A 14,400-nucleotide genomic window follows, 5' to 3' on the forward strand; every position below is an offset into this window, starting at 1 on the left:
TAGTTGTGAAGATGATGAGGCAATATGTGAAGGGAGAGTGGCAGTTGAGTTAATTCGATTTGGGAATAGTTTTTATTTTTTCTAATAAAAAGTGACTCGAGGGAAATTAGTGAATAGGTGGAGAAAATAGCATAAGTTACCAAATTACGCCTGGGACAAAACTACAAATATGCCTCCTATTAACAAGGGATTCTTGTAAACAAACTCGGGGTTATAGAGGAATACATTTCAGAAAGGGATTTTTCAAGTTAACATTCAACATTTTTATAATACTACGAATATTGAAACCTATAGACACAAATATTTACTTTTAAGAAACATTTACTCTGGCCTTTGCGATAAAATGTAATTTGTAAGTTTTTTCAAACTAGTTAGATGGATAAAAGTTATTGACAAAATATGATTTTAGACATTTTCATTTCTTAGTGGAACGTTTACCATTCTGAAGATAGATTAAAAGCTCAAAAAAAAAAAAATTTTTATAAAAGTTTACTTTAAATTAAAACTGACAGTGACAAAATAATACAATGGTTGACTTTACTCAACTTGAAGGTTGAGGAGGATGGCTGTCTGGTAGTAACTTCTGGTAGGGTACTAAGAGCGTGCAGGAAAGGCCGTCACCAGTTGAATCAAAAGAGGGTAGACGAGCACATATTGGTGATCAAGTGACCATGGATCCAGTGCCAGTGTTGGTTATCGGTCATGTGTTGTGTGTCCGACGTATCTCACAATAAGAGGCGCTAGGATTAACAGATTAAATCCCGAGCATGTAGGTCATTCTTATACTCACAAAGTCCTTCCTGTGAATGTAGGTGCACTGGCCTTGAAGCAGGGAAGAGAATATTTCTTTAGTATTTTCTTGTCTTGTTGGATTCCTTGTTCTAGCCTTTCAAAGGAAAGTTCTCCGGAGACCACTGAGCTCATTAACCACAAAAATATAATTTTATTAAATTGAAGAGGAATGCTATTCACTCTACATGCATCCAAGTTTTATATTAAATTAGGAAATTCTTAGGAAGTTCATATCCAAAGAGATCCATGTCATACTTTAGGTACTGGTAAATCCCTCTTCTCAAATACATAGGCACTTTTCGATAGTATCTGAAATAAAAGATCAATTTACTTCAGACTTAAGGAGACAAGATAGCACTAGAACTTTACAAAAATTAAATTGAACTTCGTGACTAAATGAAAATTTTAGGTCTTTACTGACAGGTTGCAAGATCAAACTGCAAATGACTTCAAAACTATTGCCTAATCTACAGGTTAGGCCTTGAGTATCACGGTCATAACTATAATGAAATAGTATAATGAAAGTATAAAAGAGTAACCTAAAAATATGGCGAAAAGCTTTTCTTCATTGTTCTTTTTAGTGAGAAGTCTTTTCGACTTTTTTTTATTATTTGGACAATTCTTAACTCAACGGTCACATTCAATTCCTCAGCAGACATAGAATTCAATTATACACCTATTAACTTTTCTTAACAAATCTATTACAGATTTACATAAAACCCACAAACTTAATTACCTTTCCTTGGCAGTAATACTGTTGAAAACTTACGCAAAATCTGAGTAGATTTTATCAACACTCTTCCTTTTTTGGTTCATAGAAGTATCCGGGTCTGCTGGAATGCCAAGTTTCTTGAAAACGTATTCCAAATCTTCTGATAACGTCTCGACTTTTGTGATGTAGTCATAATCAATATCACAAGGACAGCAACTATCGTGATAAGGTTCCCTGTGAAAATAAAGTTTAGGATTGAGAAAGAGAGAGAAAGAGAGAGAGAGAGAGAGAGAGAGAGAGAGAGAGAGAGAGAGAGAGAGAGAGAGAGAGAGAGAGAGAGAATTACTATACTATACAACGAGAGCTTCAAGATATACACCAGTGATTGATATTGATTATAAGAGGATGTGCCATTGTTTGTTTGCAACAAAGAAAACGAAGACTGATTCGGTCACATAATCTTTCATCTCTAAGATTTTTTTTTTTTTTACAAACCAGTGAGCATCGGCTTTTCCTTCTTGATATGTTTTTAGAACATATTTCAGGAACTGTACAAATGTAATCTGTGGTTTCAGAAAGCGGTACAATCTCTCATATTCCTTTATTGAGTATCTGCAAGTACAAGAGGAATGAACAATTACAAGACTTCTCAGACTTCTGCATTAAAGATATAATGGGAAATATATAAGGCTAAAATTGCCATAAAAAAAACCTAGTCCTCTGGTTTGTTGTATGGCAGTGCTTGAAAAAAAAAATGTTTTAGAAATACATTTACTTGATTAAAAAAAAAAAAAAAAAAAAAAAAAAAAAAAAAAAAAAAAAAAAAAAAAAAAAAAAAACAAGTTAGGAGATATAATCGAGTAAAAGTTCAGCAGAGTTACCGATTTCTTAATAAGATAATGAAATATTTTGAATACCGTACAACTCCAGAAACAGTACTGTACTGTGTATTTTACTGTATGATAAGAAATTTCTTATATGACTGCATTATTTAGTTTTAATTCGGTCAAAAGAGACAGTGGATATTAGAAAGCACAGACACATAACGATGAATACCATAAAAAATTTACTTACAAAATACTTGGGTCAATTGGCTTCTTTATACCAACTTTAAGGTGGGTGTTAGGGGGCACCATATTGTTGGCAAAGAGGGCAGGAAGCCAGAATTGATGGAACCTCTCATGCCACTCACTTCTAGCTATCCTCTAATAAGGGAAGAAAATCAAATTTGAAATGAAAAGAACAGACTATAAAAGCTACATAGCATAATCAGTATGGCCTCAAGCCATCAAGTAGCTAGATACTGTAACTACACTATTGGCACTGTAACCTACTGCTATTCATTGAAGATTCACAATGTTGCAAGTTTCTAACCGTTGATGTGTTTAGAGTAAGTTTTTTTTACACCATAGCCGTGAATCGCTATCATCGAAGTTTTTCTGTCAACATCATAGGATTTTTTTTTCCATGAAACACAGGAGAAGGCTATTTAGAAAAATTCTTGTCCTTTTCTAAATTTTATGGGTTAATTGTTCAAGAAAAACAAAATCTAATACTGAAATTTCTGTGAAAGCTACTGAAACAAGGAATTCAAGTTACAATACAGTTTGGTCTGAAATTAAACTGATTACCTTTGCCATTCAAAATACCCATATAGTAACCATATTTATGAGGTGAAAAAACGTTAATTCAAGAGTGAAGGTTTTGAACAACACTTAGGGAAACATTTGTGTTTTATTGCTTAGGGGAGAGAACAGGGGGGGGGGGATGAAGGAGAGCACATATTCCAGAGAAACAGGCTCTAATGCTACAGAGAGTAAAAACTCGAATTGATTTTAATAAGAGAGATTATAATGAATGTTCTTATCACTACACTATTCTAATGGGTTGCTTATCTTTATAGGATGACATTCAATAACTTTGCAATGGTAAAAATGACACTCTCCCACTTGTTGTTGAAGAAAATTGACTATCATACCCCTCATGTATCAATACTCAACCATATTGTAACCTATATTTTCTTGCCCGCCCCAAAAAATGCCATTTACATATCAAGAAAGGAAGACTCTCTCTCTCTCTCTCTCTCTCTCTCTCTCTCTCTCTCTCTCTCTCTCTCTCTCTCTCTCTCTCTCTCTCTTACACCCAAACTTCTCAAATAACTAATTCTCCCAACTGAATGTTGTCTTAACATGATTAAGTTAGAGATCTTGATGTTACAAAGTAGTTATCTAATTTCAATATGAATTCAAATATCTCACATTCTGATTTCAGAAAGGAATATTTTATTGCCCCTGTAAATTGGCAAATAATTAAAATTAAAACAATCCTTCTTCCACTGTATCATAAAGAATGTATATTATGTGCTATGAGTTGCCATTATGAATCAATGCAGTCATAATTTCTGCTTTTAATATATTGCTCTTTATATGGCTGAACTAGGCTATGTCTTATTTAGTGTACAATACAATGTTTTTTGTTTGGTTTTATATATGTAACATGCTTCTATAAAATAAGAAAATATAGATCAGCTTCAAAAAAGAGGTTCCTGTAAATACTATTAATATCATCTCAACCCTATTCATAGCTCTTGGCAAAGCCATCTACTATGTCACAAACCTTAAGTTGCACCTAACGTAAATGGAATAACTTGATATGATTCAACCAATTATTCTAAAAGAGTCACTGGGAAAGGGATGTGTTGCTAGAGATAGTCAACCTACCTTGCGAACCCTTGCTTCAAAAATAGGTTTGTGCTGTTGCATAAGCTCCCCATTCCTGTACTTATGACGAAACGCAGCCACCAATCGTGATAACGGATGCCTTGTGAGAGAATGGATATTCTGTTTATAGTAATAAAGTCTTGTTTTGGTGAATTTTCTTTGATTTATGAAAGTTTGCTCTAATGACCAGACACTGAGGCAGCTAGAATATTCAAATGTATATCAAAATGAAGAAGCAACAGAGTTAGGAGTGATTGGACAGTAAGATAGAGTCTGGATAATATGGTCAAAGAAAGGAAGATAAAAGGGGACTGAGTAAAAAGATAATCAGTGGATATCTTACACCTACGGCCAAAAGGAAACTGCAAAAACCCATTACTAATGCCTATAGTGTGCTATGTGAAGCTTACTGACAACACTACATTTTGTCATGGGCAAAGAATGCAAGTATTCTATCATCAGTGTCTGTTCTATAGAAAGCTAATATGCTTTGCAGTCCCCTTCATCAAAATCCTGAACCAAAAGATTCAATTTACCTAACTGTTATAATTTTCGAAGAAGAATTCACATCTTTTGATATAACTTAAATGGGTCTCTGAAGAAAGGCCTTCCTGATGTTATCATTATATATAGGTACATTAAAAGGAGGTCCTTTATTGACCCGCCTAAGGTGTGCTCTCCAAGTTGATGAGGCAGACTGTAAAATAATATCAAATAAGAATTATTCCATTGATACATTAGAAATAATATTTTTAACATAGCATAAAATTTAAGCCTATAGTAAAAACAGCGCATAATATATATGGCCAATTATGATGAAGTACAATAGAGACTACAACTGAAATTTACATGGCGAGAATTACAACAGAAACATTCATGTTAAACTCATCTGATATATTTCCAACTAACCTTAGCTATAGTGCAAACAGATGTGTCATAACGATGAAAAAAGTATATACGATAATTCAGGATATTTTTCAAATGACATTGTTGGGTATTTTCTCTCCTACACACTTCTAGAACTTTCTCCCTCCGTTTTCTGAGTCGTCGGGCAACGGCATTCTCTTTCTTCTTCCCCTTATTTTGAGGGTTACCTATAGTACCTTTAGCACCAACAACTTCAGACTTCTGAAGATTATCCTTAATGCTTGACAAACTAAGAGCAGCTTTCAGCCCGAATACACTTGAATTCTCACTTTGAACACTCTTCAAACTTTGCTGTTGAAAACTTGAAATCTCACTCTGAGCACTCTTCAAAGGTTCCTGTTGTAAACTTGAGTTCTCACTCTGAGCACTCTTCAAAAATTGTTCTTTAAAACGTTTGAAAAAATCTGCAGAACTCTGATTGATGTTTCTATAGTTTACAATCCAAACGAGTCCGAGAAATATTAAAGTAATGAAAGCAGGACCAGGGTGGTACAGTGGACGAATTATTCTTCGCAAAAGACTCATGGTGAAAGTTTCTGTAAAGATTTGTGGACACTGATAAAATATGGTGTTCTTTAACAATATATTGCTAACATTTTGATGACAATAGATACGCCTCTTGGGGAAATTAATTTGTAAGAAATTAAATAAAAAAAAATCACTCAAACAGATAACATTGCAACGTAAGCAATATATATGGTTTATAAAACTCACTGACAAACACGCATAAATGTATATATATATATATATATATATATATATATATATATATATATATATATATATATATATATATATATATATATATATATATATATATATATAAATATATATATATACATACATGATAAATTTTGCACATTTAGACGTGTTTTTCATATTCAAATAAGCTAATATATATATATATATATATATATATATATATATATATATATATATATATATATATATATATATATATACTGTATATATATATATATACATATATATATATATATATATATATATATATATATATATATATATATATATATATATAAATATTTATATATTTATATGTATATATATATAGATATATATGATTATACATACATAAATATATATATATATATATATATATATATATATATATATATATATATATATATATATATATATATATATATATATATATATATATATATATATATATAAATTTTGCACATTTGAACGTGTTTTTCATATACAAATAAGCCATATATATATATATATATATATATATATATATATATATATATATATATATATATATGTATATATATATATATATATATATATATATATATATATATATATATATATTCAAATAAGTCATATATTTCGGAAACTTTGTGTGGATTCTCTTGACAACCTCGGGATCAGAGCCTCAGGCTAAATACACAAAGACAATAGTTTCTACCTGGTCCAGAAAACTTATTTGTATTGTGACATACCACTTGGCCAAAAAGAAAGATAAAAATCAATGTCAATTCTTCTGTACTTATACCTGTCGAATTAATGTTTTTTTAAACTTAGAATTTAAATCAACCCATACTCACCATCGTAGCTAATTGGTATGTTTGTGACTTGGCATTCGATTAAAGATATATTTTGCCCATTTAGACATGTTTTTCACATTCAAATAAGCTATGTATTTTTTATACATTAATATCTGGGTTCTCTTAACGACCTTGGGATCAGAGCCCAAGGCAAAATCACACAAAGCCAATAGCTTTTGAATTCGACAGGTATAAGTACAGAAGAATTGTCATCGACTTTTATCTTTCTTCGTGGCCAAGTGGTATGTCACTGTACATACAAGTTTCCTGGCCCAGGGGTCGATTCCCGGCTGGTCAGAAGCTATTTTCTTTGTGTGATTTCACCTGGTGCTATGTTCCCGAGGTCGTTAAGAGGATCCAGACATTAATGTATAAAAAATTTATGGCTTTTGTATATATATATATATATATATATATATATATATATATATATATATATATATATATATATATATATATATATATTCGTCAGCAATTACAAATCCACTGTAGAATAAAGGCCTCCGACATGTCCTTCCACTTCCATCTGTTCGAGATTCTTCCTATGTCAGTCTATACCCATAATGTTTATAAGTTTGTTAATCCACCATCTTTTCTTCCTTCCTTCCCCTGCTTCCTTTTAAATATCGAGGGACTTATTCTGTTATTCTTCATGTCCATCTTTCATTCTCATTATATGTCCTGCCCATGTGCAATTCTTTTTACATTGTTTGCATATCGATATTGCTTTTTTTTTGTCTATTAGTGCTATTCCCATCATTATTTTGTAGATAAAATATATCTCCTATGTCAACACATAATGAGACATCAGAACATAGGTTTTTTTTTTCACTTAATTACAAAATGGTTTGTGAATACAATATGTACAGCCGATACTCTACTGATCGCGCTAATAGTACTAACTAACCCTTGGCAAGCAAGATGTAATCTTGCTCTTTTATCATGCTGAATTGTTAGGTTTTTTGGAATTCTCCACTATGATCGAGATATACTCTCAAACACATCACCTTAAGATTCTAGGGTCATAAACCTTGACGTATAAAACACATATTTTGCATACATGGATTAGGAAATTACTTCTCCCCAAGCTCCTCACTCCGGGAGGAGGTGAGCACTCGCTCTCGCTAGTCAATGATATAAGGAGGACACTCCGACCCGGGATAGGCATGGTACATAATAGACTGAAATGCAACACAAAATATATACATAGAAATTACCCCTCCAAAAAATGGCACATCTTCCACAAAAAAATAGAAAAGGAAATATTGAATGTAAAAATGTACACAATATAAAATAAAATAATTTCACTCATTTTTTCTTATGACTTCTACAACTAAAATAAAGAATACCCAAAATGAAAAAGAAATATCAATATCAGTATTACACAACCACGTCAATAACCTCCCACTGGTTGCGGGCATTACAGGCTTTTTGGGCGGGACAGGGTTAGGAATATATATTCTTTCATCCCTGGATTTTACTTGTCCGGGTTTATGGCAAAATTTCACAACACAACTCACCACCGCCATTTCGGCGTTTTTACAATCACTACTACACTTGCACTTGTAACTATCAATTGGTAGCCACTAACCGTTTTCACAAATAAAATCATTCATCTTCCCACCCTTCTCTTATAACTTTAAGTATAAGGTATTCACATCTACATATTCTCCAAAACTGCCTTTCTCCAAGGCTGAGCTTTAATCCCGCACCGACTTGCATTTCGGGAACCGCCCCGGCCCCAGCAACTAGGAATCATCTGAATACGTGAATGATGCAGAATCCACCTAACGGATATCACCTGACTTATTTAACCTCTGATTGTTTTCAAGTTCACTCAGCAGTATGTCATACATATTGCTACACTCTGCAAAATTACCACAACACTTTACGTGTGCATTAAGCACCAACATAAGAACACATTGTTATCATCAAGTGTATTTAAAACATGTCAAAAGAAGAAATGAAGTTTGTTCAAAGAACAACAACAGAAAAGAAAAAAAATCTACTCATCAACTCGAGGAATATCACATATGCTGGGGTAAGGAGGTACAATCTGAATGACACTTTTAGAAACTACCTCTTCAGGCAACACATGTTTGTGTGCCTAATGATGTTCAGACATTGTGCCATTAATGATGCTTTGTATCACCATTGTGCTAGATTTAACCATCTTTACTCGGTACGGACCGAAATACGCTGGCTCTAGTCTGTGTTTCCTAGGTTGTAATCATTTCAAATACACACAGTCGCCCACAAATACTTTTACCGGTGTGGTTTTGAACCGACCATAATACTTTGAGCTGTGTTTTACATTAGCTCTTCTCAAAAAAATTTCAGTGGTGTTCATTACTCTCCTTAAGAGATTTAGTAAATAGATAGTAAATAGACACAATATTGCTCAGTTGAATAATTTGGCAACTGTATTCGAATTAATCAGGACCGTACATGGTAAAACAGGATCCCAACCATACACTCAAAGAAAGGCGTGTCCTCTAGCGAAGCATTATATGCAATGTTCAAAGGTAGCTCAGCTGTAGGAAGCATGGCATACCAATGAAGAGGATCATCACCCACTAAGTAATGTAAAATTCACACTACATCCCTATTATGCAATTCCACTAAGCCATTAGCTGAAGGCCTATATGCAGTCACTGAAAAGAATTCAATTTTCATCGAGTCCAAGACCGAATTCACCACCTTATTTATAAACTCAAGACCATTATCACTTATCAAAATTTTCTGGCAACCAAAACTAGTCATGAAAGAGCACAGCGCCTGGGCTAATGAATTTGCTGATTTATCCAACATTGCGTAAGTATGAGTGTAACGAGTAAATGCATCCAGAAATACACATATATACTTATGTTGTATTAGACTAGTAAGAAATGGTCCTATCACATTCATATGCACCCTATAAAATTTAATACGAATCACAGGGAACTTTCTGGCTTCCGGTAAAGCGTTTTTTTTTTTTTTTTGTTCTTTGAAACAGTTACAAGCATGAAAACATTTTATATGATTTTCTATAGATTTTCATTCCTCCCCAAAAGATGAATTCACGTGCTCTCCTTGATGTTCTATCATTTCCTAAATGCCTTGCATACAAACTTGCATGTGCAATGCGGATGGCTCAATTAATTAAAGAGGGAAGTGAACTACCCACGCAGAAAATTCCCCTCCCCTACTCTGGTAAGCACAATATAAGATATCATTCTATATAAAAAAAATTCTCTTGAGGACCATTCGAAAATGATGGATATCTCTACGATTCCCCTTTAATCCCTGCTCACACTCTTTCCAATCATTCCTCTTTTTTTGGTCCCTCTCGGACTTCCTTTATGTCCCACCCTCCATGGTAAATCACACCTCCATCATCAGGGCACTCATTTTAGACAACCCTGGTCATATCTTCGGCCCCCCACATAGATTCATCTCCACCGTACCCATCTCTCTCTCTCTCTCTCTCTCTCTCTCTCTCTCTCTCTCTCGCTGATCTCATATTCTGATTGCGCTTGCGTGAATTTATATCCCGTTCTCTATTTAGATGGGGGTGTACAATATTTTGATCTCGTTCTTAGCTCCTCTTCTGTGCCCTAGATGTTACTCCTATTACTGCACCTCTAGAGAGGGCATTAGAACCCTTGTTAACTTTACCATCTATGTGGAGAAAACCCTTTATATTAAACTCTAACAGTCTTTCAATCCATCTCGCTTGTGTAAATATCAAGTCACTTTTATAAAATAAATAAGGTAAGGGGCCATGATCACTTTACAACTCAATTAACTGACATAATAAAAAGAACCTTTGCCTCTCTATAATCCTAAGAGTAGCTAAAGCATGTCGATCAAAAGCACTATAATTCTTTTCTACCCCTTTCAATGCCCTGGAAGCAAAACAAATGGGAGGCTCTCTACCTCTATTATCTCGTTGAGAGATTACGCCACCAACAGATACGCTAGTCGCATCTGATGTCATTAAAAACGGGCGATCAAATCAAGAATATGCGAGTATGTCATTGCTAGTTAAGGCCGCTTTCAGATGGTTAAAGGTGCTTTCTTCTTCCACTCACTAATTAACTACTTTTTGTTTCTTTAAAGCATCTAAGGGTCTCGTTATCTCTCCCAGACCTCTTATGAATTTACGGTAATACTTAGCAAGCTCAAGGTAACCCAGCTACTTCCTTAAGGGTACATGATCTGGGGAAGTCTCTACTAGCTTATACTTTACTTTGGCATGGTTGGATACCTTCTGGGGATATTATGTGACCTAAAAATACGACATGTTTACAGAAATATTTGCGCTTTGACAAATTCATTTTCATACCATTATGTCGCAATGCTTCTAAAACTTTACGGATATTACCCTTATGTTCTCCGGGAGTTTTCCCTGTAAATATGATATTGTCTAAATAAACAACATTATAGCCAATTAAGGGAGACAAAACCACCATAATTACTCTGGATAAATAACTTGGAGCATTTTTAACACCGAAAGGAAGAAAATTATTCTGAAATAATTGATCGTTAGCTATAAATACCATTCTATATTTACTGTCTTCGTGAATGTGTATTTGATAGTATCTTGACTTTAAGTTAATAGTTGTAAAATATTCAATATTCCTTACCTTCACAAGTAATTCTTCGATCGAGGGCAATGGAAATGCATTATCCTTAGTGACTGCCTTCATCTTCCTATAATCAGCACACAATCTTACCGAACCTTTTTTCTGGAAGCTACAATTAGAGAAGACCAGGGGGATTCGCTCTCATCGATTATCCCTTTCTATCTCTACTTAGATATGAATGGGTACCTTATAAGGCCTTGACCTGATCGGCTCCGCCAACCCAGTTTCAATGCTAAAGAGAAATTGATCAATCCTCCCGGGTAGCTCCTCTCCAATTGTAATTAAATCGGAATAATGATTAACAATGTCACTAACTATAAGTTGATACTCTGGCAGACATAGTTTTCGCCCTTGCATAATCAAGTTCTGAGTGCGTTCGTCTCTGTGGGCTGGAGTTATGGCTCCCAAGATCGCATTATTAACAATTTCACATACCTCTATTTCACACAGAATCACTTAATCACTTCCTATCACAACTCTTTTATTTGAAAAATTAACTATCATTATGTCAGCTCTGTTCTCTTTTATTTTTGACAAGCCTTCTAAGACTTCGTGTGCCCAATTATCATGGGGTTCAACAATAACCTTGGTTCCTTCCGGAAGAGTCTGACACTGGGTCACTGATATGATCGTAAGTGTCTGAGAAGACAACCCTATTCTTCTTTCATGTACAACTATTACCTTACTTAATGGTCTCTCCTTGCCCGCATAAGCACTTACTCGCACTATCGGCAAAATGTACCCTCCTGCTTCTACTGTTATTGTATCTTTTTCCCAAAAAAATGCATAAATGATTACTACTGATAAAATCAATCCCTAATATAGCCCCCATTACTGTAATTCCCAAGGTGGGCAAGACAAAAAAATCATGTGTAAACTTCACAGATCCCACCTTAAAGTTGACGATCGATGTCTGTATTGCGTGTAGTTTATTTCTTCCTGGTGTGTCGAGGATGATGGATGCCTCTGACTGTAGTGGGTTTGAGGACAATATTTTTTCATTCAGCGAAACGCTGGCTTCTGTGTCGATCAGTGCTCAAATGGATTTATCTGGTAGGTCAATCCTCACTGCTAACATATCTAGCCACCCATTAGGATATATGGGGCACATGCCAACTACCTCGTTTGCAATGCTGCTGCCCCCTAGTGTAGAGGGGGTGAGGTCGAGGGTACAAATGGAGGTCCCAGTGCCTGCTCTACCACGTCTGCTGTAGTCACTCTCACCGCTGATGGCTGCTGATTCTGAGGTCATGCCGGGGGGGAGGGGGGCCATCAAACTCCCTTGCCTCCCCCTTCTTCTGTTTCCTTTTCCTCGGATGTTGGGCGTGGGGAGGTGTGCGTGTGCCACAGCCCGACCGCCTCAGAGTTTTTTGCTGGGAACTCTCAAGATAGATGACCGTAGGCCTGACAAGTGTAACAGCTGGGAGATCTTTAGGTGGGGCACTCCACTTAACGGTGCCCCTCTTTACACACTGCCAACGTCTGAAGGCTCTTCTCACCTGCTGACTGCGTTCTCCCCTTTCCTGCTTTGGGGATTGGTGAGTGCCTCTCGTCGCTGCCACCTTCTCGGAATCATGGCAGTTATTCTCAGAAATTTTTTCTTCTGGCAAACTGTCTTTCATGTTTTGTATCGCCATCACTAAGTCTGCTAACGAGCGATTTTCATTGAACAAATAACCATAGAAATACGGGTTTTCTAATCTGCGAATATGTTTATGTGCAATTGCATTTTTATCCCCTTTTGGGATATTGGCACTCCGGGTAGCAAACGAATCAGAATCCCAAATAATGCGGGTTGCAAAACTAAGAAAGGATTCACCTTTCCGAAATTTGTGTTTGTAATTTTCTTTTACGTCACATTTCCTAGCATGAGGTAAGACATTTTTCTCAATTAAACATTGTTTTATTTCAATATAACTTCTTAAACTGTCTTGTAGCCAACACATTACCTCCATTGCCAGAGCATCTTTTAGTAACCTAATTAGTTGAATACCTTTTTTTTCTTTCAGACCAGCCATATGTGGCTACTTCAGAGTCTCTAGAAAACCCTTTGATCAATTGAAACCCTTCGTTAGGCCGTTCATCATCAAAAGGCCTAACAGTTGCCTGGAATTCTGGAAGTTTTCGAACAACGACGGTTAGCATATTTTCACCCGGCTGTGCATGTGTACTTTCACTTGTGTGAGTTTGAACTTTGGTGATATACATCGGATATGCTGTGGTTGCATGCCGCTCCTCTTCTCGTGCAACCAAGAATCTGTTCATTAACTCTGCTAGGTTATCTAACTTGTTTTCTAATTCTTACGTTCGTAGTTCTTGTCAATATTCTTCATCGGCATCACTATAACCTACTGCTCCTTTGTTTTCATCTCCTGCAGTAGCAGCGTCTGCTATGATAGTTCTCCCATATCTAGGCATCTTCAACTTTAATTTTACCGGCTTAAAGAACAATTTTGCTAACAGCATACACAAACAGATGTATTTCTACTCATGTCAACTGATAATGAGAAATCGGAACACAGGTTTTTTTCACTTTATTACAAAAAAGTTCATGAATACACCGTGTACAGCCGATACTCTCAGGTGAGTATTTTGTCTACTGATCGCTCAAATGGTACTAACTAACCCACGCCAAGCCAGATGCTATCTTGCTCTCAACATGCTGAATTGTTAGGTTTTGTGGAATTCTAAACTGTGATGGAAATATACTGATAAACACGTCACCTTATGCACCTGTTTTTCATACAAGGACTAGGATATATATATATATATATATATATATATATATATATATATATATATATATATATATATATATATATATATATATATATATATATATATTGATAGATAGAATGATAGATATAGATAGATAGATAGATAGATAGAACGATAGATATCGATAGATAAATAGATACACGCTGTATTACAGCTTACAGGTTTCATGCAGTGTGCAGACCAACTCTCGAAAGACAAAATGGCGAAAGACTAAATGTCGACAACTAAAATGTGGACGGACATAATGTTGATACATAAAGGAGGTA

General features: G+C 35.0%; 1 pseudogene; it reads right to left on the minus strand.

Moving 5' to 3' along the window:
• Positions 1-995: 995 nt before the first annotated feature.
• Positions 996-12,993, minus strand: LOC137656513 (carbohydrate sulfotransferase 9-like; annotated as a pseudogene).
• Positions 12,994-14,400: the final 1,407 nt, after the last annotated feature.

The sequence above is a fragment of the Palaemon carinicauda genome, chromosome 17 (assembly GCF_036898095.1).
Source record: "Palaemon carinicauda isolate YSFRI2023 chromosome 17, ASM3689809v2, whole genome shotgun sequence".
Taxonomy (NCBI): domain Eukaryota; kingdom Metazoa; phylum Arthropoda; class Malacostraca; order Decapoda; family Palaemonidae; genus Palaemon; species Palaemon carinicauda.